Below are 27,657 nucleotides of genomic sequence, written 5' to 3'. Positions count from 1 at the left end.
GTGTGATCTCCATTCGCTGCATCCTCCGTCTCCTGGGTTCACATGATTCTCCTGCGTCAGTCTCCTGAGTAGCTGGGATTGCAGGCATGCACCACCACAACTGGCTAATGTTTGCATTTTTAGTAGAGACAGAGTTTCACCATGTTGGTCACGCTGGTCTCCAACTCCTGACCTCAGGTGATCCACCCGCCTCAGCCTCCCGAAGTGTTGGGATTACAGGCATGAACCGTGGAGACTGGCTTGGCAGCCAGAATTCCAGGCTTCCTTCACTTTACAAGCCCACCCTGAAAGTCTGAGGATATGCCCTCATGAGAATGAAGGAGTTCCACCAGAAAAATAGTTGATAACCACACCCTTCTAGAAAAGGGGTTCACTCGGCTATACTCCTAGTTCTTGAGAAAAAATAGGAACTGAAAGGAAATTATTATTGTTTAGACCTTCTGGCTTCCAGAAAATTTATTTAAAAGCACCCAGAGTGACTCCTGGCATATGGTGGGTGCTGAGAAATCATCAGGGGGATCTGAGTTCAGGACCTAAAAGCTAGATCTCGGAGCAAAACCTTCCTTGACGCCAGCCATCCCCCCGAAAAGAATAGGATCCATTTTGCAGCTAAAAATCATTTATTTGCCTTCAGGTTTAAGTGTCTATAACAATTGTGATAATAGTAACAACTCATTTTAATGCAATAGGTAATTTATTGATGTATTCCCACTGTGAGCCTCTGGACAACTCTGTGGAGCTAGAGATGAGGAACAAGCCTCAAGAGCCAGAGGCACCGGGGCGCTGGGAGTGCAGCCCGCTCTGCTTGACACAGAAGCTGGTGCTCCATCCCTCCATCCCTGCTTTGCAAGCCTAACTGGGGAAAAGAAAAATCCAGAATTATAGGAGGTCATCCCTTAAGGGGCTAATGGCCTCCTTGAAGAAACAAGCAAATCCTTAGGGAGGATTTGCAAGTACTGTAGGACTCAGATGTCAGTGTAAATGTGTGTATGTGCGAGTATGTGATAGTGTGTGTATGTGAGAGTGTGTGTGCGAGTATGTGTGTGTGAGAGAGAGTGTGTGTGAGAGACAGTGTGTGTGCGAGCATGTGAGTGAGCTTGTGAGCATGTGTGATTGTGTGAGTGCGTGAGAGTGTGTGCTTGTGTTATCGAGCATGTGAGTGTGTGAATGTGTGAGTGTGATGGTGTGTGAGAGACAATATGTGCGTGACTGTGTGTGTGAGCATGTGAGTGTGTATCTGTGTGTGTGTGTGAGTGTGTGTGTGTGACAGTGTGAGTGTGAGTATCCATGCGTGAGAGTGTGTGCACATGTGTGTGTGTACAAGTGGGTGGGATCAGGCTGCCCTGCTGGGAAGAAACAACTCCAGCCGTTCTCTCTTTTTCTCCCGTCCTCTGTGACTTCACTCAAGATTCAAAGTCCCAGGGAAGCTTCTGATTGGTTGATCTGGAGTCATGTACACACCCATTGGGCAGGGAAGGGGTGTGGAAACTTGATTGACAGTCCTTCAAGACTACACACAGTGGGGGAGTGTTAGGTAATTCCCGCACACAAATCCAATTACTGTTATGAAAAGAAGGTGGAATTTAGTAGGAGAGGTTGAAAAATCAGCAAGCATCCACTGTGCAAGACATTGTCATGCCTGCAGATTTTTACCCCACCCTCTACAGCCCCACAAGCCAGGCAGAACAGGTGGCACTGGAGAAGTGGAAGCCGAGAGAGGGAAGTGACTTGCCCAGGTAACACACAGCATCCACCTTACTCCCATGCCACCACCTGCCCCACCTTGCTGTCTCTCAGGCTGCATAGCCTGTGTGTACCTGTTCAGGCCACCCAAGGCCTATATGGCAAGGGGGGAGCTGAGGTGAGCCCAAGACAACAAGGGACATGCCTTACCCACCCCAAGCTGGAGGCAGAGTGGGCCATGGGGTCAAGGCAAGAAGAAGGTGTTCTTTTTAACAGCTTCCGAGCAGGGACAGGCAGTCACCTCCTCCCACCTGGAGATCATGGGCCTCCGCCCAGCGTGGTACCTGCTGTGACTCTTACTTGCTGGAAGAAGAGTCTGGAGATGAGGGCAGGGGTGACAGTGGGCTGGGGCTCCAGATGAGCAGAGCAGGTTAGGAAGGTTCCAGAACCCAGGAGAAGAGCAAAACTGACCTTCTTCCATCCTACAAAATTATCAGCAGCCGTGAAATGTTGGCTTCCTAAGTCTTGGGGAATGAACTTTCCAAAGTCTCTGCCTATCTGAAGCAAATAGCCCTGAGTCAGAACTTCTTCCTTCTCCTGGCTCGCAGGGTGGGTCAGAGGCCAAGAGAGTTCTGTTCCACTTCTAGTGCTGTCACTGACTAGCCGTAATCTTGCACTCATCTCCCTGGATCTCATTTGTACAATTGGAAGGTTGAATTAGAAAACAATTACAGTTAAAATATTAATATTAATGAGTAACACTGCCCTAAGTGCTTGAGGCAGAGAGCAGCTACCTGTCCACCAAAAAGTTGAGCTTTTTCTGCCGTAGTGTAGAGTTCACCCTGGGAGGCAGTAACCCAGCCAGGGTCTCCATTTCCCAGGCCCCTTGTGTACAGGCGCAAAACAGCAACGTTTTCTGGCTTTTGGCTACTATGAACAGTGCTGCTATGGACATTTGTGGGCACGTTTTTGTTTGCACATCTATTTCCAATTCTTTTGGGTATATATCCAGGAGGGGAATTTCTAGATCTTATGGTAATTCTTTTTTTGGGGGGGAAGGGGTTGTTTTAGTTGTAGTAGTCCATTTTCTTTTTTTATTATACTTTAATTTCTAGGGTACATGTGCACAATGTGCAGGTTTGTTACATATGTATACATGTGCCATGTTGGTGTGCTGCACACGTTAACTCGTCACTTACGTTAGATATTTCTCTTAATGCTATCCCTCCCCTGTCCCCCCACCCCACGATGGGCCCTGGTGTGTGATGTTCCCCACCCTGCATCCAAGTGTTCTCATTGTTCAATTCCCACCTATGAGTGAGAACATACAGTGTCTGGTTTTCTGTCCTTGCGATAGTTTGCTCAGAATGATGGTTTCCAGCTTCATCCATGTCCCTACTAAGGACATGAACTCATCCTTTTTTTATGGCTGCCTAGTATTCCATGGTGTATATGTGCCACATTTTCTTAATCCAGTCTATCATTGATGGACATTTGGGTTGGTTCCAAGTCTTTGCTATTGTGAATAGTGCCGCAATAAACATACGTGTGCATGTGTCTTTATAGCAGCATGATTTCTAATCCTTTGGGTATATACCCAGTAATGGGATGGCTGGGTCAAATGGTATTTCTAGTTCTAGATCCTTGAGGAATCACCACACTGTCTTCCACAATGGTTGAACTAGTTTACAGTCCCACCAACAGTGTAACAGTGTTCCTATTTCTCCACATCCTCTCCAGCACCTGTTGTTTCCTGACTTTTTAGTAATCATATGGTAATTCTATGTTTAACTGACTGAGGAACCACGAAGTCTGATTACCACTTTGTTCCAAGATGCATACAACTTTGTCATAAGATGTTTAGAAAATGCATACACACATAACAAAACATTAAACATTTGCAAAAATAGGCAGTGGACTGAGTTTGGTCCACAGGCCATAGTTTTCCTCTGGTATAGGAAACGCCTACAATATTCTTTCTCCAGATTGCCAAGCGGTAACATTTTCTAATCACCCATTTAGGAACATTCACTAATCTGTACCTGCCCTGTTGGGGAATGTGGCAGGGTCCTGGATTTTACTGTTTAATTCTTTCAGCCGATATTTATTGAACCTCTCTTGTGTGCCAGGTGCTGAGTTCTTCTGTTCTGTGAAAAATGGAAGTCCAGACTCTGCCCACAAAATTACATTCTAGGGGCCATGGCTGATGCGCATGAGCACAAGGCTATGGCAACCAGTAGGAGGGCATCTAACTCCAAATGTGAAGTTCTGGTGGGTGGGAGGGTATAGACACACACAGAGCAAAAGAGGTTTTCCTTAACAGATCTATTGAGTTGGGGTAACCTGTGAAATGTTATTCATCTCTGCATTCAGAGGGCCCAGCCCACTGCCTCTTTCTCCTTCCTGAGACTAGAAGCAGAGGACATTTGAACCCCAGGAGATGACAGATATGGATGGAGGGATTCCAAACCACCCAAATAATCACAGGGAGAAAAGCTGCCTGCTGACTAGAAACACCCTCCTTGAATTGTCAGGCAAGGGAAAGTTTATTGTGTTCAGCCACTGAAATTGTCGGGACTATTTGTTACAGCATCTGGCATTACTCTAACTAATAAAGTGCTCTTTGCATATCATCTCACTGAAGTTTCTCAAAAATCATATGAAAGGGAGATTTGAATCATCCCAGTTTTACTTACAAGGAAGCTGAGTCTCAGAGAAGTTAAGTGGCTTGTCCAAGGTCACACAGCTAGTAAATTCAAGAGCCTGAACTCTAACCTGGAGAAGTCTATCCTCAAAGCCCACGCTTTGGGCCACTCTCTGTTAACAAAGGGCTCCACTGGCTCTGATTCTGCTCGATATATCACCCAGCCCTGCTGTCCAGTCCAGGCAGTGGAATCCAGGAAGAAGAAGGAGGCAGCCCTGTCCTGGGAATTGTATTAATGGGATGAGACAGGATTTCCCCAGGGCAGGGACCTGAAAGCCAGAGGCCAGGCAGAAAAGGGCAGTCATCCTGGCTTACAGAGCCACCTTTTCCAGGGGTTTGGAGACTGCTGTCTGCAGACCTGGGCAGAGTCACACACCCCAGATCCCAAACTCTTCCTTTACAGGCTGTGGGAGAGAGATGGCAGGCAAGCTCTGAGCAGGAGGACTCCCAAGGTACCTTCTCAGTTCCTGCTCCCTTGAAAATGTTTTCCTTTGCAGGCCGGAGAGGTACCTCTCTCTTTGTAGCCAACATGTCCAAGGCTGACAGGCTAAAACTGCTTGCTTGCTTTTAAGTGTCAGGAGATGTAAATAGTTTTAGTCTTCAGTGGTTTCTGATTGAATATCCTTTTGAAGTAATGATAGCTATAATTTAAAGCAACAGTTACCATATTTTCCTTGCTGGCTGGCCTTCTTTGAAGCACTAAGTATAAATCTGCTTAAAATCTTAAAATAGCTGTAGCTCTGTCTCAATATTCTACCAGGAGCCAGAGAGATTCGGCCTCTAATTGCCATCATCTGTAACTAATATCAGCAGCACAGCGGGCTTGTGACAAGGTGGCTGGGAGAATTGCTCTGACATGGACAGGAAGGTGGAGGCAGAGACGCGGTCTCCCTTTGGGGATCTTGGCTTTGGTTGGAGTTCGGAAGAAGCCCGTTCTGAAATTAGGACCAAATGGGCTCTGGCTGTTGGAGATTTTTCAGGAAGATTTTTTCCACCCCCAGCCCCCTGCCCTTCTGGGAGCCTGGGATGGAAATGAGGGAGCCTCCTTGCAAAATCAAACTCAGAAAGCTCAAGGATTGGTGATGACCTGATTCTAGCCCACAGGATTCCCAGGGACCACATTTATGCCTCAGATAAAGCATTTGGAGAAAGAACGAGGGCTGTGGAGATTCCTGTGCAGATGATCACCAACAGGAAATAATGCACAACCATTTCTGCTGCACATTGGCAAATGCATTTGAAATTCGGTTTAAATTTTGAATGGGTTGCCTTTTCATTCATTTAAAAATATTAATTCACTTGACAAATACTTATTGCATCTCTGTGTGCCAGGCATTGCACAAAACAGTCAGCAATCCTGTTTATGATAAGCACGATATAGATGAGATGGAGGATGGCAAATGCCAGGGAGTAAAATCATACTGGGAAGTAGCAGGAAGTACTGAGGTTCGGTTTTAATCAGGCTTGTCGTTGAGAAGGTGGCATTAAAGTGTGGCATTAAATGGCGTTTATACAATACCACTTTTGTATAAACTTTTAATTATGTAGTAATATGTATATATTTAGGCATTCTAAACAATTCTAGTGGGAAACATTCAGAACAGCTGACAATGTTTATCTTCAAGTACCAGGACTATTTGTGATTTTAATGTTTTCTTATGTGTGTATGCATTTTCTAGATGTCTTATGATAAAGGTGTATGCATCTCAGAACGAAATGGTAATAGGACTTGGTGGTTCCTCAGTAAGTTAAACATAGAATTACCATATGATCCAGCAATTCCACTCCTGGATATATCCAAAGAGAATTGAAAATAGATGTGCAAACAAAAACATGTACATAAATGTCCATAGCAGCGCTGCTCGTATAGCCAAAAGCTAGAAACAATAAAAATGTCCGCCAATGAATGAATCGATGATTTGTGGTATATTCATACAATGAAATATTATTTAGCCATAAAAAGGAATGGAGTCCTGATCATGCTACAACACAGAAGAATCTTGAAAATATTAGGCTAAGTGAAAGAAAGTAGACACAAAAGGTTACATATTGTGTGATTCCGTTTCTACAAAATGTCCAGAATAGGCAAGTCCATAGAGACAAGAAGCAGATGAACAGTTGCCTAGGCTGAGGGTGGGAGCTAGGGGAGGGGGGAATGGGGTATGGGATTTCCTTTAGGGGTGATGAAAATATTCTGGAACTCAGGTAATGGTGGTGGCTGTATGACATTGTGAATGTGAATGTAGATGTCACTGAATGATAGACTTGAATGAGAGAGAATGGTTATGATGGCACATTTTCTGTTATATATATTTTATTACAATAAAGAAGTGGTCGTTGGAGGAGTTACTGAGAAGACTTAGTGACTGTAGATGGCAGGTAACAGTTGCCTGGGAGGTCTTTGCTGAGTAACCAAGTGTCAGGTGCATGGAGACTTGGCAGAGACCCCGTTAGAAACATTCATGACTCCATTGAACCAGTATTTACCAACCACTTCCTTGATGCCATGCAGGGAGGCCACAGCTGTGGGCACCCATAGGCCTGCTCTGCTGTGATTCCAGTGGGGAGCTCTCCTGGGGACCAAGAAGGCACCCCATGTGGACAGAGATGTGGAGTGGGAGTGAAGCTATGTGGGGCTGAGCTGTGGACACAGCAGCTTCCACCCTAGCCCTGACATGCTTCTCTCAGCTGAGAACACGTGTCTTAGAAGAGAGTCCAGACAGACACACTGGGAGACCACACCAAGTGTATGATGGGAGCCAGCGGGAAGAGAGCTGGGTGGCTGTGGAGCCCATTACAGGCATGGGTCTCCAACCTCCTGACCACATGATCGTGGCCTGTTAGGAACTGGGCCACACAGCAGGAATGAGCAGTGGGTAAGAGAGCAAAGCTTCATCTGTATTTACAGCTGCTCCTGATCACTCACATTACCGCCTGAGCTCCACCTCCTGTCAGATCAGCAGGCATTAGATTCTCGTAAGACCACGAACCCTATTGTGAACTGTGCATGCGAGCGATCTATGTTATGTGCTCTTTATGAGAATCTAATGCCTGATGATCTGTCACTGTCTCCCATCACACCCAGATGGGACTGTCTAGTTGCAGGAAAACAAGCTCAGGGCTCCCGCTGATTCTACATTATGGTGAGTTGTATAATTATTTCATTACATATTACAATGTAATCATAATAGAAATAAAGTACACAATAAAGGTAATGCACTTGAATCTTCCTGAAACCATCCCCCCACCCCAGTCTCTAGAAAAATTATCTTCCATAAAACTGGTCCCTGGTGTCAAAAAGGGTGGGGACCACAGCATTAAGGGATTAATGTTTTCCCCAGGTGGGATTTGTAGGGAGGGCAATCTGGACATAAGTAATTGAGAAAGAGCCCATGTCCCTAAAACCAGGGCAATCCAGTCTTCCTTAGAAGACATTTCCAGGCTTTTTAGCATGGTGGCAATCAGGATGTGTTTTTACATGCAGAGGGAAGGGAGAAGATGGGCCATTTCCTCTCCCCCAGTGCATGTGGCCAAGCCCTCTTTTGATATCTGCCTCCTTGCTCTCACCTCCGCAAGAGCCCAGACACCAGCCCCTGTGACTCTGCCTCCTCCGTGCACCCTAGGACTTCGCCTGTGCTCCTGGCCCACGAGAGCTTTCTGGGTCCTACTTATTTCATACTGAGTGGGGCCAAGACACAATAGAGCGAGGCCCCAGGCAAGCTGAGAGCCCTTGGCCCATTCCCACGCTGTCAGGACTCCTAGAAGGCCATGGCGCAGAATTCATTTATGCAGGGGCAAAGCACTCAGCTCCAATGAGAAAAGACAAAGGTTTGCTCCCATCTGGGTTCCACAGATGTGGGCAGGTGCTGGACTCAGTGGGGGTCTGAAGCTCACTCTGGCCCCAAGAGAAGTCTCCCTATCTTGGGACGTAGCTGGATAAAGCTGTCCCACCACACCAGGGGTGCTCGGGTGTTGGCCTGTCCCCAGCCAGTGCCTCTCCACACTGCCTTCTGTGTACGTGCTCTGTGCCCCAGCCAAACCCAGCTCCACACTGTCCTGGAACAGCCCCTGCCCTTTCCTAGCCCCTGGACCTTGTACTTCCCGTTCCCTCCTCCTAGCATGCCCTCCCCCGAAGTGCCACCTGTTGAAATCCTAGCTGCTTCTCGTCTCATCTCAAATTCCACCTCCCCGTGCGCTCCTCCTCCCTCCCAGTGTGCTCTTGCCCCTGTGCCCCATCCAGCGCACCTCTTACGGATGCCCCAGCACTCTGCTAAGTACAGACTTCATTTATGCTATTCTTGGGCCATAAACAAATCCCACAGAGCCCTGTGGGTTAGAGCATAGCTTTAAAGTTGGATGGCCTAGGGTTTAAGTCTGGACCTCAACTTAGGCAAATCAAATCACTTTACTCCTCTGCACCCCAGTTTTCCCATCTGTAAAATGCTGATGATGATAATCACGATACCAGCCTACAACACAGGCTTCTTCTAAGGAGTAAATGACATGATGTGTGCAGAGTGGAGCCAGGACTAGGGTGAGGCAAGCGAGGTGCCCACACTGCAAAATATAAGGATGCCCTCCATGAAAGCACCACCTGAAGGCGCTTGGCCACCTGAGGGCACATGAGGATGCCCTCCCGCAAAAGCATCCTGGGGATGCGAGAGTGCAGAGCGCCTTCTGAAATTTTGCATCTCAGGTGCCTCAGTTGATGCGTTTGGGCAGCAATTTCATGACAGTGTTGATGGCTAGAGATGGAGAATGTTGCCATATTCCACCGCAGTGCCATATTGCATGGCAGAGGCAGCAGGTATGAGCAGGACAATTAGAAGGCCATGGTGCAGAATGCATTTATGCAGGGACCAAGCGTTCAGCTTCTGGCACCGTATTTCCAACCTCAAATCCTCCTGCCACCGCTCATGATATATGTGACCTTGGGCAAGTCACGTGGCCTCTCACTGCCTCAGTTTCTTGATCTTCAAAATGGGAATAATATTATTAGAATTAGAATTAAGCAAGTGCCTGGACTGGAGCCCATGAGTGACAGAAGCACATATGTGCATTGAGAAATCTTTCTATTTGCAGGGAGTAGGATGAATTATAGAGAAATAAAGGCAGGAGGGTGCCTGGGGGCAAGAGGCTGGGTTAGTCATAGGGAGAAGGAACAGAGTGGGAAGTGTTGAAAGACATAACGGAGATAAGATCTAATGAACTTGGCAATTGATTAGATGGAGAGGCCAAGGCAGTGCAGGGATGTGGTGGGGTGGGGGCCGGGAGGGGTGAGTAGGGGATTAATAAGCAGGGGAGGGAAGAACCTAGGGAAAAAATGGTGATGTTATCAGAGAGCCACATTCTGTAATGAAATTGGGCTAGGTAATGTTGAGTTTGACGGACCGTGGGAATTGAGGCTGAAATCCTGGAAATAGGAGGGTGTGACTCTAGTTAAAGGTAATTGGTGTAAACTTGCCTGTCACCTTTAAAATAGGTTTCTGATTTGTACATCCTGAGGTCTTGGAACTGGTTATTAAAATGCAACCTCATATTTTGCACAGCTGCCTAATCCTAAAGATGAGGTAAAGAATTGTGGTTTCCTCTCTTACAAGTAAAGGCAGTGCTTCCCAAAATACATTCTACAATTGGGTGTTCTAGGAAAAGAAGATTTTGTGGCCAAATAAGTTTGGGAAGCATTCAGTGAAACACAAGTAAATATGTTGCTTTAATGCAGGACTTATCAGGGCCATGAATACGCTAATGTATTTTGTGCACTCGGGAGGAGCCTGGCATGTAATATTTCTCAAACTTTCCTTCTGGAAGAACTATTTATTCATGTGTCAAGGTACTCATTCCTGAGAGCTAAGCTGTCTGGATTTAGGGTGGGGTGTGGGGGAGGGCTCCAGGTCTTCAGATCTTGGAGCGGAGTTTCACGGACATGAATGTGCATGTCTTAAGGTGGAGTCTAAGGCCCTGGGTTTCTAAGTTTCCAGGTGATGTGGATGATGCTGGTGCACAGATCACACTTTGAGAAGGACAGTCTTAGAGCACTGATTTCCTCAATTGGCCAATGACTGCTCAGGCCAGAGTGGGAAGATACAGCCCATTATTAGTGGCGTCCCATCCCTCTTATTCCATTCCCAAGACTTGAATCTTAGTTACTCACAGGTCACAATTGCCTTCCTTTATGGAGCATGGGGGAGTCGGGGAGCAAGGGAAATCCAATAAGGTTCCAGCTGGGCGCAGTGGCTTGTGCCTGTAATCCCAGCACATTGGGAGCCTGAGGCAGGCGGATTACCTGAGGTCAGGAGTTTGAGACCAGTCTGGCCAACAAAGTGAAACCCTGTTTACTAAAAATACAAAAATTAGCCAGGCATGGTGGCGGGTGCCTGTAACCCCAGCTACTTGGGAGGCAGAGGCAGGAAAATTGCTTGAACCCAGGAGGCAGAGGTTGCACTGAACCGAGACTGTGCCATTGCACTCCAGGCTAGGAGACAAGAGTGAGACTCTGTCTCAAAAAAAAAAAAAAAAAAAAAAAGAAAAAAAAATTTCCAAAGGGGAGGGAGAAGACAGACCCAGGCAATGAACTAACCAAATATTTTGTTTATATTTTATTTTATTTTATTTTATTTTATTTTGAGACAGGGTCTCACTCTGTCTGTCACTCAGGCTGGAGTGAAGTGTCACCATCATAGCTCACCACAGCTTTGACCTCCCAGGCTCAAGTAATCCTCCTGCCTCAGCCTCCTGAGTAGCTGGGACTACAGGCATATGCCACCATGCCAGGCTAATTTTTTTAAAAAATTGTTTATTGTAAAGACGGAGTCTTGCTATGTTTCCCAGGCTAATCTTGAACTCCTGGGCTCAAGGGATCCTCCTGCCTCAGCCTCCCAAAATGCTGGGATTATAGGCGTGAGGCATTGTGTTGGTCTCAACGGACCAAATCTGAATGAGCAGCCTCTGAAATGGCATGCTGACTGCCCACCTGTCTGTAGATGGATTCATGGTTGTGGGCAGATGTGAGTGTGGCACCAGGCTGACATCAAGCTCAATTCTGGAAATGATGCAAAGGTTCTGCCTAGGGGGAGGGGTGAGCGTGTGTATGTCTGTGTGTGTAAAACTTCTTTCAAAATGCAAAAATCATCTTAATTAGATTTAATAGCCCTCCCATCCCTTACTTAGAATGGAATGTGGGGCCCAGGCTCTGCTTTCTTCCAACATGGGGAAGCGGGGCAATGAAAATAAACTTTGCTTTTACTGTGGCTGAGAAGCAAAGGGGGAAATCTGCATCTCAACCAGTGGATGCTGTGTGCCAGCAGCTGTCGTTGCACATGATTGGGTCTTTTGTAGGATGAAGGCTTCTGGGGACTTGTGGAAGACCCACACCAGAGGACACCCTCCCATCCAAGCTGCACTTTTGAGCTTTTGAAAGACCTTCTGCCAAAGGACCTGACCTTTTTTTTTTTTTTTTTGAGACACAGTCTCACTCTATTGCCTAGGGTGGACAGTGCAAGTCAGTGATGTAATCATAGCTCACTGTACCCTTGAACTCCTGGCCTCAAGCAGTCCTCCTGCCATGGCATCTCAAAGTGCTAGGATTGCAGGTATGAGCCACAACCTCTGGCCCATACCCAACTTTTTAAGACTATAGATTTGGTGTCAGACAGCACTATGTTTGGATCCTAAATCTGCTATTTGCTGACTCTATGACCTTGGGCAAGCCTCATAACCTCTCTGAATCTCATCTACAGCAAAATGGGGATGATAATAGCTGCTTCCCACACCCGTGGCATGGTTGTAAGGGTGAGATGAGAGAATGCATATAAAGTATAGGAACATAGTAGGTGTTCAATTAATGGCAGGTTTTTTTTGTTTATTTGTTTTCTTTGTTTTTTGTTTTGTTTTGTTTTGTTTTGTTTTTTTGGTCTTATCCAAGAATTTAATGAGTAAGAACTAAGGTGCTTACTCAGACACATTTGTTTTGTCAACCTGAGCACTTTCTGGTACTTCAAACATCCAGAGCAGAGCTTTTATGGGTGTCTCAGAACACCCTGAGGGGAAAGGGAGGGCAATTTCCAGAGACTGAGACGTGTCCAGGGCTGCACAGCCAGTGGTCACTGGGACAATACTAAATTATACGTTGACATCCCGGGAGTCCTGAGTGTAAGGAAAGTGATTCCTTAATGAACAGCCCCTTGGGGACAAAACTCCTTTAGATCCAGCATGTTAGGGCATGAAAAAGGGAAACTTTCCATATCTTGACGTGTGGTGGCCTCTTGTGGGCCCCTGGGCCTGTCATGCTGTCTGGCTCTACCTGACAGACGGTTAGGAGGGTCAACCCTAAGAAGTGTGGAAAATCCCTTACCTGTGGTTTTCTACCCTTTCTCCCTGGGGGGCTGTAGCTCGGCATCTCCCAAGAAGGTGTTTGCCCTCCTCCTTTCTGTAAACCTCCGTCCAAGTGGGAGAAGGGTCTGGTAACCAGACGTGAACACGTAGGGAAGGACTGACTGAGAACTTTCATACTAAATGATATGATAGTAACTATTTTTTAAAAAATTGAGGCAGGATCTTGCTCTGTTGCCCAGGCTGGAGTGCAGTGGCATGATCATGGCTCACAGCAGCCTCAACCTCCTGGGCTCAAGCAATCCTCTCACCTCAGCCTCCTGAGTAGCTGGGATTACAGACGTGCACCACCATGCCTGGTTAATTTTTTTTTTATTATGTGTAGAGATGAGGTCTTGCTGTATTGCCCAGGCTGAGCTTGAGCTCCTGGGGTCAAGCGATCCTCCAGTCTCAGCCTCCCAAAGTGCTGGGATTATGGGTGTGAGCCACCACACCCAGCCATGGCAGTAACTATTAATGATTAATAACTGCCTTGTTGAATCTTTAATCTATCCTTCAATTCTCCCCACAGCTTCATGCTAGAAAGCAGAGTGTGGATGAGAAAGTTGAGGCCCCAGAGGAGCGAAGTGACTTTATGGTTGTCACTCATAAAGCTGGGGTGTGAACTCAGCTCCATCACACTCTAGTACTTTTCACCGAGCCACTGTGAGAGTCCCCTTTTCTTTGTTCTGGAGCAGAAATCCAACAGCTCAGTCCCCACTCCTCCTACCCAACTGAACTTCATCCCTCTGCAGGCTCCGCTCCCAAACTCACACATAAGCGCTTTGCCTTTACTGGCACTCCTGACAGCATCTTTTAGTATGTAACGCCATTTTGTATGACAGTCCCTATTCCCTCTAGGATTAACCTGGGCACTTTTTAAAGTCTCTTGACACATTTGCTTCTCTTGGTGACATTGAGTACATTGTTACTTTCACCTCTGGTGAAAGATAGTGGCATCTGGCTTTTGGGTTTATCTCCTTTGCTTGTTGAAGGATCATTGATAGGGTTTGGCTGTGTCCTTACCCAAATCTCATCTTGAATTGTAGCTTCCACAATTCTCATGTGTCATGGGAGGGACCCAGTGGGTGGTCATTAAATCATGGGGTTGGGTCTTTCCCACGCCGTTCTCGTGATACTGAATAAGTCTCACGAGATCTGATGCTTTTATAAAGAGGATTTTCCCTGCACAAGGTCACATCTCTTGTCTGCCTCCATGTGAGAGGTGCCTTTCACTTTCCACTATGATTGTGAGGCCTCCCCAGCCACATGGAACAGTGAGTCCATTAAACCTCTTTCTTTTGTAAATTGCCCAGTCTCGGGTATGTCTTTAGCAGCGGCATGAAAACGGGTTAATACAATCATTGTATTTTCCCTTCTCATGAAAACACCTGTCGCTCCTGGTGGTTCATATAACAGGGTGGCCCCAGTGAATGCATTCTCCTGGACATTCCCGTGGAGCCGGTGGCCATCACTCCCACTGGTCCCCAAGCAGGGAGGGCCCTAGACTGGTTCAGAACTATGAGAATGCACCTCAAATTATCCCAAAGTACTCGGGGGAGAGAAGTGACTTTTTAGGACACCCTCATAAACAAAATGTGTACTGGTTGTATAGCAGTGATAGAAGGAGTGAAAATTTAATTGTAGTAACATGTGGTAGGGATTGCTAGTTACCCAACCAATACACGATTTCTCCCTCCTCCTCAACTAAAAAATCCTAATCGTGGCTCACGCCTGCAATCCCAGCACTTTGTGAGGCCGAGGTGGGCAGATCAGATCAAAAGACGGAGACCACCCTGGCCAACATGGTGAAACCTCATCTCTACTAAAAATACAAGAATTAGCTGCGCATGGTGGAATGCGCCTGTAGTCCCAGCTACTTGGGAGGCTGAGGCAGGAGAATTGCTTGAACCCGGGAGGTGGAGGTTGCAGTGAGCCGAGATCGCGTCACTGCACTCCAGCCTGGTGACAGAGTGAGACTTCGTTTAAAAATAAATAAATAAATAAATAAAATACTGAAGGTAGTGGTGTGACCAGCTGCAAGACTATTTCCCCAACCTCCCTGAAGCTATGTGACTGAACTCTAGAAGATAAGATGTAAGTGAAAGTTGTTGGGAGACACTTTCAGAATGTCTCCATAAAAAAGTGACAGCTGAAGAAAGCCCTTTTTGATCTTACATCCTTTTCCTTCCTGGGGCATGAATGTGATGGTGGGAGTATCAGCAGCCATTTAGAACATGAGGTAATTAAGTATGGAAATAACGTACTAAGAATGGAAGAACAGAATGACAGAAGGAGTCAGGTTCCCTCATGAGCCACAGTGACAACCTGGACTTCTTGCTTCTGGATCTTTTTTTGTGTGGCTAGCAATAACCTATTATATATTTCTGTTATTTTGAGTTTTCTATTACATAAAGTTGGATCTAATCCTTACTGATATATAACATTTAAAAGTAGCTAACATTCCCATAATGTGAAAATATGTATGCACAAGGTATTAATTGCTACATTGTTTGTAATTGCAAAACAGTGGACACAATCTAAACACCGGAGACAATCTAAACACCCACACACATGAGATTAGTTAGGTGATTACAGTGTATTCACCCAATGGAGTTCTATGCGGCTGTAAAAAAGAATAAGAATGATATCTATGGACATATGTGGGATGACTCCAGGGCATACTGTTAAGGTAGGGTGCTACCTTTTGTGTAAGAAGGGAGGGGAAATAAGAAAATATTTCCCCCTTTGTGCAAGGAAAAAAAAAAAAAAAAGAACCAGCAGAACTAGAAAGATATGACAGAAATAATGAGATTGGTTAGTTACGGGGGTAGGTGGTAATGAGGCCGAAAGCAGAGAAGGAATGAAAAAGAAACGACACTACCCTGAGCATATCTTTTCATATAGTTCTGACTCTTGGAACCCTGTTAAGATTTCATGTATTCAAAACGAAAGAAAAAGAGACAGAGAAAGGAGGAAGGAAGGAAGCAGGAAGGAAGGAAAGAATGAAGGAAGGAAGGGAAGGAAAAAAGGAAGGAAAAGACAACAAGGAGGAACAAAAAAAATCTTAAAATGAGATGTAAGTAGAAACAAATGAAGTCAACTGTATTTCAAATGAAACACGCAACCACATTGAAAGGAAGGTGGAGGTGGGAGAGGGGCTGAACCAGTGACTGGAGCACAGTGCTTGGAATAAGGACTAAAGAACTCTGAGTTTTGTTTGTTTGTTTGTTTGTTTTTGTTTTGGTTTTTGTTTTGAGACAGGGTCTCCCTCTGTCACCCAGGCTGGAAGGCAATGGCGCAATCACCGCGTACTGCAGCCTCAACTTCCTGGGCTCGAGTCATCTTCCCACCTCAGCTTCCCAAGTACCTGGGACTACAGGAACATGCCACCACACCCAGCTAATTTTCAAAATCTTTTGTAGCGATGGGATCTCGCCATGCTGCTCTGGCAGGTCTCAAATTCCTGGGACTAATCAGTCTTAAATGCTAGATGGGAGGTTTCTTTTTTGCAGATGAATAAATGATGAATTCTGAAAATACTGATTGTATTCTGGGATTAGGCAAAAAGTAAATATATTGTGCGTAGTGGGAGCCAGGTTTCTCACTGATGGGAAGAGAATTACCAGTATGGGAAGCAGAAAGATCTAATGAGCTCTGCAGTGTTGAATAGGAATTGCAGGTACCAGTGGTTTTTAATGTGTATGTGTGCATATATATATATACACACAGAGAGAGAGAGCATGTATGTATACCTGTGTATACATGTACTTGTATATATGCATATGTCTCTATTTGTAATGCTTGTGTATGTTTATGTACTTGTATATATCTGTATCTGTCTATCATTTGAGAGGGAAAGATGAGATGGGGCATCTGGGTGAAAGGCTTGTAGACATTCTTTTATTTAAAAATTATTATACTTTAAGTTCTGGGTTACATGGGCAGAACATGCAGTTTTGTTACATAGGTATACACGTGCCATGGTGGTTTGCTGCACTGATCAACCTGTCACCTACATTAGGTATTTTTCCAAATGTTATCCCTCCCCTAGCCCCCCACCCCCTGACAGGCCCCAGTGTGTGATGTTCCCCTCCCTGTGTCCATGTGTTCTCATTGTTCAACTCCCACTACGAGTGAGAACAAGCGGTATTTGGTTTTCTGATCTTGTGATAGTTTGCTGAGAATGATGGTTTCCAGCTTCATCCATGTCCCTGCAAAGGACATGAACTCATGTTTTTTTATGACTGCATAGTATTTCTTGGTGTATATATGCCATATTTTCTTAATCCAGTCTATCATTGATGGGCATTTGGGTTGGTTCCAAGTGTTTGCTATTGTGAATAGTACTGCAGTAAACCTACATGTGGATGTATCTTTATCATAGAATGATTTATAATCCTTTGGGTATATGCCCAGTAATGGGATTGCTGGGTCAAATGGTATTTCTAGTTCTAGATCCTTTAGGAATCGCCACACTATCTTCCACAATGGTTGAACTAATTTACACTCCAGCTAACAGTGTAAAAGTGTTCCTATTTTTCCACAACTTCTCCAGCATCTGTTGTTTCCTGACTTTTTAATGATCACCATTCTAATTGGCATGAGATGGTATCTCATTGTGCTTTTGATTCGCATTTCTCTAATGACCAGTGATGATGAGCATTTTTTCATATTTCTATTGGCTGCATAAATGTCTTCTTTTGAGAAGTGTCTGTTCAGATCCTTTGCCCATTTTTTTTTTGATGGGGTTGTTTGTGTCCTGAATGGTATTGCCCAGGTTTTCTTCTAGGATTTGTATGGTCCTAGGTCTTACGTTTAAGTCTTTGATCCATCTTGAGTTGATTTTTGTATAAGGTATAAGGAAGGGATCCTGTTTCAGTTTTCTGCATATGGCTAGCTTGTTTTCCCAACACCGTTTATTAAATAGGGAGTCTTTTCCTCGTTGCTTGTGTGTGTCAGGTTTGTCAAAGATCAGATGGTTGTAGATGTGTGGTATTATTTCTGAGGCCTCTGTTCTGTTCCATTGGTCTATATATCTGTTTTGCTACCAGTACCATGCTGTTTTGGTTACTGTAGCCTTGTAGTATAGATTGAAGTCAGGTAGCATGATGCCTCCAGCTTTGTTCTTCTTGCCCAGGATTGTCTTGGCTATGTGGGCTCTTTTTTGGTTCCATATGAACTTTAAAGTAGTTTTTTCCAATTCAGTGGTAGTTTGATGGGGATAGCATTGAATCTATAAATTACTTTGGGTAGTATGGCCATTTTCACGATATTGATTCTTCCTATCCATGAGCATAGAACGTTTTTCCATTTGTTTGTGTCCTCTCTTATTTCCTTGAGCAGTGGTTTGCAGTACTCCCTGAAGAGGTCCTTCACATCCCTTGTAAGCTGGATTCCTAGGTATTTTACTCTCTTAGTAGCAATTGTGAATGGGAGTTCACTCATGATTTGGTTCTCTGTTTGTCTGTTATTGGTGTATAGGAATGCTTGTGATTTTTGCACATTGATTTTGCATCCTGAGACTTTGCTGAAGTTGCTGATCAGCTTAAAGAGATTTTGGGCTGAGATGATGGGGTTTTCTAAATATACAATCATGTCACCTGCAAACAGAGACTATTTGACTTCCTCTCTTCCTATGCGAATACGCTTTATTGCTTTCTCTTGCCTGATTGCCCTGGCCAGAACTTCTACTACTATGTTGAATAGGAGTGGTGAGAGAGGATATCCTTGTCTTATGCCAGTTTTCAAAGGGAATGCTTCTAGTTTTTGCCCATTCAGCATGATATTGGCTGTGGGTTTGTCATAAATAGCTCTTATTATTTTGAGATATGTTCCATTGATACCTAGTTTATTGAGAGTTTTTAGCATGAAGGGATGTTGAATTTTATCGAAGGCCTTTTCTGCATCTATTGAGATAATCATGTGGTTCTTGTCATTGGTTCTGTTTATGTGATGGATTGTGTTTATTGATTGGCGTATGTTGAACCAGCCTTGCATCCCAGGGATGAAGCCGACTTGATCATGGTGGATAAGCTTTTTGATGTGCTGCTGGATTCAGTTTGCAGGTGTTTTACTGAAGATTTTGGTATTGATGTTCATCAGGGATATTGGCCTGAAATTTCCTTTTATTGTTGTGTCTCTGCCAAGTTTTGGTATCAGGGTGGCCCTGGCTTCATAAAATGAATTAGAGAGGATTCCTTCCTTCTCTATTGCTTTGGATAGTTTCAGAAGGAATAGTACCAGCTCCTCTTGTACCTCTGGTAGAATTTGGCTGTGAATCTGTCTGGTCCTGGACATTTTTTGGTTGGTAGGCTGTTAATTATTGCCTCAATTTCAGAACTTGTTATTGGTTTATTCAGGGATTCAGCTTCTTCCTGGCTTAGACTTGGGAGGATGTATGTGTACAGGAATTTATCCATTTTTTCTATATTTTCTAGTTTATTTGCACAGAGGTGTTTGTAGTATTCTCTGATGGTAGTTTGTTTTTCTGTGGGGTCAGTGGTGATATCCCCTATATCTTTTTTTATTGCATCTATTTGATTCTTCTCTCTTTTCTTCTTTATTGGTCTGGCTAGAAGTCTATCTATTTTGTTTATTTTTTTCAAAAAAACAGCTCCTGGATTCATGAATTTTTTGAAGGGTTTGTTGTGTCTCCATCTCCTTCAGTTCTGCTCTGATCTTAGTTATTTCATGTGTTCTGCTAGCTTTTGAATTTGTTTGCTGTTGCTTCTCTACTTCTTTCATTTTTGATGTTAGGGTGTCAATTTTAGATCTTTCCTGCTTTCTTTTGTGGGCATTTAATGCTATAAATTTCCCTCTACACACTGCTTTAAATGTGTCCCAGAGATTCTGGTACATTGTGTCTTTGTTCTCATTGCTTTCAAAGAACATCTTTATTTCTGCCTTCATTTCGTTATTTACCCAGTAGTCATTCAGAAGCAGGTTGTTCAGTTTCTATGTAGTTGTAAGGTTTTGAGTGAATTTCTTAATCCTGAGTTCTGCTTTGATTGCACTGTGGCCTGAGAGACTGTAATGATTTCCACTCTTTTTCATTTGCTGAGGAGTGTTTTGCTTCGAATTATGTGGTCAATTTTAGAATAAGTGTAATGAGGTGCTGAGAAGAATGTATATTCTCTTGATTTGGGGTGGAGAGTTCTGTAGATGTCTATTAGGTCCTCTTGGTCCAGAGCTGAGTTCAAGTCCTGAATATCCTTGTTAATTTTATGTCTTGTTGATCTATGTAATATTGACAGTGGGGTGTTAAAGTCTCCCACTATTATTGTGTGGGAGTCTAAGTCTCTCTGTGGATCTCTAAGAACTTGCTTTATGAATCTGGGTGCTCCTGTATTGGGTGCATATATATTTAGGATAGATAGCTCTTCTTGCTGCATTGATCTCTTTACCATTATGTAACATCCTTCTTTGTCTCTTTTGATCTTTGTTGGTTTAAAGTCTGTTTTATCAGAGATTAGGATTGCAACTCCTGCTTTTTCTCACTTTCCATTTGCTTGATGAATATTCTTCCATCCCTTTATTTTGAGCCTATGTGTGTCTTTGCACATGAGATGGGTCTCCTGAATATAGCACACTGATGGGTCGTGACTCTATCCAATTTGCCAGTCTGTGTCTTTTAATTGGGGCATCCTAGAAATTATTTTTACAATTCTTGCAGCTTTTCTGTAGATCTGAGATTATGTCAAAATAAAAAAAAAGTAATTAAAGAAGGAAACCAAAGTGGTGGCCCATTAGACTTGGTGCTGAAACTTCAGCTACTCCTTCTGGCCCCAGTCAATGTTCTTCTTCTTTCTTCTTTCTTCTTTCTTCTTCTTCTTCCTCTTCCTCTTCCTCCTCCTCTTCCTCCTCCTCTTCCTCCTCCTCCTCTTCTTCCTCTTCTTCCTCCTCCTCCTCCTCCTTCTTCTTCTTCTTCTTCTTCTTCTTTTCTTCTTCTTCTTCTTTTTTTTTTTTTTTGACAGGGTCTTGCTCTGTTGCCCAGGCTGGAGTGCAGAGGTGCAATCATAGCTCACTGCAGCCTCAAACTCCTGGGCTCAAGTGATCCTCCTGACTCAGCCTTTTGAGTAGCTGAGACTACTGGTACACGCCACCATGCCTGGATAATTTTTAAATTTTTTCTTTTGTAGAGATGGGATCTTGCTATGTTGACCACACTGGTTTCAAACTCCCAGCTTCAAGTCATCCTCCTGCTTCAGCCTCCCAAAGTACTGGGATGACAGGTGTGAGCCACTGCACCCAGCTGATGTTCTCCTTCTTGTCCCACAGACTTCTCCCCCTGGCTCAGTGTGGATCTACCGAGAAACTTCAGGTTAAGTCTACACTGGGCAAATGTGTTTTCTAAACCTGTTCTCATTCATCTATGGGTAGGATCCCTGAATGGAATGCAAGGAGAAGGAAAAGAGAAGGAGGCAGTGTCCTTCACAGGAGGACCTTTTGGTTGCTGCTGGAACATGAGGTGAGGGGTTTCTGTCTGTGTTGTGGAGTGGACTAAGGTAAGAGGACCTGGACCAGTCTTTGATTGGCATCTCTGTAGTCTTATCTTCCTCACTCGCCCCTGCTCCTTCTGTCTTCCCTAAATATGTGCAGAGAGATTTTTTTTTTCAGTATAATTTCTCCAATTTCTTTTCTTCCTGTATCTTGGATGAGGATATTTCTCTCATATGCTTCTTGTATTCAGAAATGTTGCCTCTCGAGAATTTCAACAATAATTCAATGCCATGACCAAAGAAAACAAGGAACAAGCTTCTCCCTTCCTCTGCCATTCCTCCCCTCTTGGTTTGTAAGCCTGTGTTCAGAGCTCCTGCTTTTGAAGCATAAGTGATTATGACTTGGCAATGGTGTCAGGCAGAACTGGGTTCAAAACTTCATCTGCCCCCTTGGACCTCAGTTCTCCACCTGCAAAGTGGTCGTGATGATGGCATTGACCTTATTGAGTGGTTCTGAGGATGAAATGAGATAAGCATGTAAGTATTTATCATTGTGCTCAACAAGTGTCAGATATCAGTAGTGGCAGCACAGTCAAGTGTGGTGACAGTGTGCAGCAGCACAAAAGATGAGTCATCGAGCGGGCCACATTGTTTTCCTGAACCCAAACTCATCTGCCCTGGAACTGCATTTAATCAGTGAGTGCATTTGTTACTTTGGAGGCCCCTCTGAGAAAGACATGGATTTATTCTGCTTGGCAAATAGCCTTCCCTCATGTCCCCACACAGTATATAACTCAGGGCTCCCTGCCGTGGCCTGGGTGTGAGCTACAAGGCCTCCATCTTTCCCAGACATGGAACTGAATCATTGCATTGTAATTTCCCAGAGAGCATCTTCTTCCACTGCCTCTCATCGGTTGGTGTTAGGCAGAAGCAGTTTGCTGGTATGGCAGGGAGACTGTGTTCTTTCTGAGGGGGAAACAGCACCAGGATTTTATAAGCTTCATGTAGGTGTCTCTTCAAATATTACCATTGGGAGTCCTATTTCTGTAATAATAGGGATACAGGTACAACTCCTAGAAACTGCCCAAATAAGAAAGTTCCAGAACATAATTATTTGAGGGCACAAAAGCTTCTTATTCTTTTGGGGAGGTAAAATTATATGTATTTTCAGCAGGACCTCCTATGCCAAAACTATGCAGCAAGAATTCACTCTTTGTGGCCACCCTTGTAAAAAATATTCACAACCATTCGTATTGATCAGTTTCTCTCAATTTCTTCTTCTCATGTTTGTGTCTGCTTGGGGTGTGTTTGTGCATGCACTCATGCACACTCATGTTTGCATTTTTAAACAGCATGTTTGTGTATTGGCCAATGTGGCACATCTAATGACTTTCCAGGGATAGAATTCACATATTATGCAATTCACCCATTTAATGTGTACAGTTCTACAGCATGTAGTATATTCACAGAGTTGTGTAACCATCAGTACAGTCAATATTAGAATATTTTCATCACTCTAAAAAGAAACTATGTACCCATTAGCAGTTGCCCTCATTTCTTCCCAGTCCCTGTAACCCTAGGCAACAACTAATCTTTTTTCTGTCTCTATGGATTTGCCTATTCTGGACATTTCACATAAACAGCATCATATAATATGTGATCTTTTGCAACTGGCTTCTTTCACTTAGGATGGTTTCAGAGTTCACTCATGCTGGAGTGTATATTGGTGCTTCATTCCTTTTTATGGTTAAATAGCATTCCACTGGATGGCTATACCAACATTGCTTATCTGTTCATCAGTTGATAAACATATGAGTTGTTTCCATTTTTGGTTATTATGAATAATGCTGCTATAAATATTTATGTACAAGTTTTTTTATATGGACACATTTTTATTCATTTGGCTATATACATAGAAGTGGAATTTCTGGGTCATAAGGAAACTGCTTAATTTTTTTTAGTAACTGTCAAACTGCTTTTCAAAGGCATTATATTATTTTGCATTCCCATCAACATTGTATGAGGGTGACAATTTCTCCATATCCTTGCCAACACTTGTCATTTTTCATTTTAAAAATTATAGCCATCCTAGCAGGTGCAAAGTAGTATCTTATTGTGGTTTTGATTTGCATTTCTCTAATGGCTAATGTTGTTGGACATCTTTTTACGTGTTTCTTGGTCATTTGTATATTATCTTTGGAGAAATGTCTATTGAGATCCTTTGCCATTTTCATATTTGTTTGTCTTTTATTTCTGAGCTGTAGTAGTTCTTTCTGCATTCAAGATATGATTCCCTTATCAGATATGTAACTTGCCAATATTCCCCTTCATTCCGTTGGTTATCTTTCTACTTTCTTGGTGCCATCCTTTGCATACAAGTTTTGTATTTTGATCTATTTCTTCTCAGGTTTCTTGTGTTTTTGGTGTCTAAGATGGCTTTCCTTGGTCCAAGGTTACAAACATTTATATCTATATTTTCTTCTAAGAATTTTATAGTTTTAGCTCTTATCATTAAGTCTGTGGTACGTTTTAAGTTAATTTTTGCATATGGTGTGAATGAAGAAGGGATGCAACTTCATGGTTTCATATGTGGATTTTCAGTTGGCTCTGTTTTTATTTTTTTTAATTTATTTTTATTTTTATTTATTTATTTTTTTTTGAGACAGAGTCTTGCTCTGCCACCCAGACTGGAGTGCAATGGCGAGATCTCAGCTCACCGCAACCTGTCTCCCAGGCTTAAGTGATTCTCCTACCTCAGCCTCCCTAGTAGCTGGGATTATAGGTGAGTGCTACCACACCCGGCTAATTTTTGTATTTTTAGTAAGACAGGGTTTCACCATGTTGGCCCTGCTGGTCTCAAACTCCTGACCTCAAGTGATCCGCTTGCCTCGGCCTCCCAACGTACTGGGATTACGGGCGTGAGCCACTGCGTCTGGCCTCTCTGTTTTTAAAATAAAGAAATAGTTCCATGTCAATTGGTAAATAGCACTGCCCTGAAATCCCCAAGTGTCCCCTCTTCTGCTCTGGCGCTTCCCTGGGACCTCCTGGAGATTCCCATGACTCATAAACCAACCTGTCAATGCCAGGCACAGGATAATGTCTCAGAACCTTGTCCCCTTGGTTCCGATTGCTGGTTGGTTGCTGGTTCTGATGCAGTTGAGGCCCCAGTCACTAAATATTTCCAATGTCACATCTATGCATTGGTGTGTTTTAGGACACATTCTCAGGGTTGGAGATAGTCATAGCAATTCAGAGGTGCCCCATAACTTGTCATTAATAATCATTTATTATAGATTGTACGTTGATGGGGGCATTGTTAGAGCAAAGACGAATGCCAGCTTTTCTGTAACTATCATACCAGTGAGGACTGGCACAAGAGTGTCACACGAACTGAAATGAGCTTAGCAGTTGCACTAAAGCCTCTAGGTCGAAGATCTCAGCGAATATTCCTCTGTAGTTTCTCCACAGATGAGCTTGTAGCCCACCTTTTGTTCCCATCCTCTCTGAGGAGCAGGGAGATTAGTTTTGCCTAACACGGAGTGGGCAGAGGAGAGCTGCGTGGGTTCCTCCTCTGCTTCTCTTTAGGGAAGATGGCCTGATTCTTCCATTACAAAGTGACCATTCACAATTTTGCAGGATGGAAAGGGCTTCTCTCTTTCCAGAAAGGTTAGAGAGTCAAGTCAACTTCCTTAGAAGCTTCTAGTTTGCAGATGCATCTTCCCTGGTGCCTGGGGCCTCTTATTCTCCAGCCTCAGCTCACTGGGCCACTGAGAGGGACTCTGTCCGTCCCTCAGAACCAGCCCTACTTCCTCCAGCCTCTCCGTCCCTCCCCCACTGTCCCTGCTCAGTCTCCTCTGCTGCATTGTCTTGGTTCCACATTTCTGGGTAATTATATTTTTGGCAGTGGCCCTCGTGCGTGCTGTGGAGCAAGCAGTTGAGTCTGTGGCCTTTTCCCAAGTGCTGTTTCCAGCACGGCCATGCCATCCTGCTCTTCTGCTTTATTCCAGGACGCAAAAGGTCAGGGGCCCGCCAGAAGAACAGAGCCTGGTGTGGAGACCTCCTGGCCTGACCATTATGTAGGCAAAAAAGGAGTATCTTAGGAGAATCAGTGAGAGTGTACGTCAGGGTACCCCAGTCCCAGCCTTGCTGGCTGACCCCATAGTCTCAATTGTGTCTGTTTGTTTTTTTTTTTTTTTCTGAGACAAGTCTTGCTCTGTCACCTAGACTGGAGTGCAATGGTGAGATCTCGGCTCACCGCAACCTCCGCCTCCCAAGTTCAAGCTATTCTACCTCAGCCTCCCAAGTAGCTGGGACTGCAGGCATGCACCACTATGCCCAGCTAATTTTTTTGTGTTTTAGTAGAGATGGGGTTTCACTTTGTTGCCCAGGCTGGTCTCCAACTCCTGAGCTCAGGTGATCTGCCTGCCTTGGCCTCCCAAAAGGCTAGTCGATGGTGACTTAATATTTAGGTGGGGGTCAGGAGGAGCTGGATATATATTTAGGGCACTCAGTTGTGGCAAGGAGAGGATATAAAACAATAAAAAATAGAGTGACTGCTGTTTTCAAACCTTACTCTCATATTGACCTCATAGAGGAAAACACAATGCCAAGTCTGTTACGTGGAAAAACTGAACAAAGGACAACTCTTACTGTCTTTTATAATTGCTAAATTTTATAATTGTATATAAACAGTTACAATATTTGATAATTATTAGAATATTTTTACAAAATTATTATTTTTTATGATTGTAGTTGGTGATTTTTTCTTATTTTATGAAATATTTCCAAAGTGATTTTCATAAAGACCTAAAAGACATTTTTAGGAAACATCTAACTTTATTGCTGAATTCTAAAGCAGCAATGCATTTGGTGAATATCTATTGAGTGCTTATTAATACTGGGTCATGGGATGTACCCAGCACCAGGATAGTCTCTCGGCCCCAAGATGCACCCTCTCCCCAGTTCCGGTTCAAGTGTGAATGAAGAACAGGGATGGAGGCTCAATGAAGAGAAGGGGGAATGTCAAGCTGGCTTTGGGCAAAGTATGAATCCCCCAGGAGTATCCCACATCAATGCCATCCTTCTGCCCTTTGCTGTACTCCATGCCATTGGGGTCTGGATTTGCCAACCATATGTACCCAAGCTTCTTGAACCAGGGCACCGAGAGCTCTATGGTACACAGCAGCATCCCAGCAGCTACCAAGACCACAGGGTGAATATAGGCCCTGAATTAACAATTTTATTTAAAGGTCTTTACAGTATAAACTACCTTTATAACAAGACACACAGTAAAGTTTCATGGAGTGTGATGCAAACTCTGATATGTTTAAGACAAAAAGTGAGACCAAAAAGAACCTTCCTGCCAGTGAGGGGCTACTTTGGGTCTGACCTCAGATTCTTCAGGCCAGTTCACCCACCTCTTTTCCTAGGGAAAGCTTGAGAAAGGTGTGGCGTCTTCCATGCCCATTTCCAATATGGGATCAGATGGAGACTGCTAGGCCTGGAGGGCTTGAGAAGGGCTGAGAGATGGTCCAACCTTGATTTCAGCCTGTGCTCAGTCCCAGCCCTGCAGACTGGCCTTTGGAAAAATGACTGATTGCTTTCCCTTCTTAACTCCTCCCAAACCTCTTCACAGATCTTCTTCCTATAAATCTCCTGTCCTCTCCTCCTTCAGTGATTATGTCTGCCTGATCTACTCTCCCCCACACCTTTTTATGATAGAATCACCCCTAGTTTCTCCAAGGAATTGCCACTTCCTGTCACTCCCTCTGGCCGTTATGGTTGGCCCACTAATGAACATATGACCGAAGCTGAGCCAATCAGAAGTTTTCCTTGGGATTTTACAACTGAAACTAGGCAAGAGAAACCATTTCTTTCCCTTTGCATCAGCAACTCTCAGGCCATGGCCACTGAGTTAATGATGACTGTGTACCTGCCACCTGGAGGAGTCTGAGAGAAGATCAGCACTGGGACAGAAGCCGAAATGAATAAAGAAGTTACCAGTGCTTTCAGATCCCTGGATTGCTTCCTGCTTTACATTCAGCACCTACCTCATAAGGTCTTTATAAGGATTAGGTGAGTTGAAACATGGGCTTAGCATGTAATATGAGCTCAGTAAATGTCAGATATTATTATTTTTCCACCTTTGTTTTCCTCAGCTACGTGAACCAATAAAACCAACAAAATCATCCTTTTAAAAGGAAGATTTGAATCAGGTTTCTGTCCTGGGCTCTTAGGCACCTGGTATTTTGAAATTCCAGAAGTGTGTTTTCCTAGAAAGGAAAGCAGGAGCTAAATTAAGCTACATAGATGTATCAGTGACAAGTAGCCAGCCTCCAAGATGGCCCCAGTGACCCCTGACTCTTGGCATTAGTGCCCTTGTGTAGTCTTCTCCCATATTGAATAGGGCTGATTTGTGTAACCACAATAGGATATTGCAGAAATGGCAGAATGAGACTT

The 27,657-nt window shown here is 44.0% G+C and overlaps 1 long non-coding RNA gene across 1 annotated transcript; it reads right to left on the bottom strand.

Moving 5' to 3' along the window:
• Positions 1-601: 601 nt before the first annotated feature.
• LOC126944994 (uncharacterized) lies at positions 602-27,110 on the bottom strand. Its single transcript, XR_007722265.1, has 3 exons — positions 26,588-27,110; positions 2,044-2,165; positions 602-856 (listed from the first exon to the last, which is right to left on the bottom strand). It is a non-coding gene; the product is annotated as an uncharacterized LOC126944994 (long non-coding RNA).
• Between the last annotated feature and the right edge of the window lie 547 nt (positions 27,111-27,657).

The sequence above is a fragment of the Macaca thibetana genome, chromosome 20 (genome assembly GCF_024542745.1).
Source record: "Macaca thibetana thibetana isolate TM-01 chromosome 20, ASM2454274v1, whole genome shotgun sequence".
Taxonomy (NCBI): domain Eukaryota; kingdom Metazoa; phylum Chordata; class Mammalia; order Primates; family Cercopithecidae; genus Macaca; species Macaca thibetana.
This window is presented reverse-complemented; position numbering and strand designations above follow the sequence as displayed.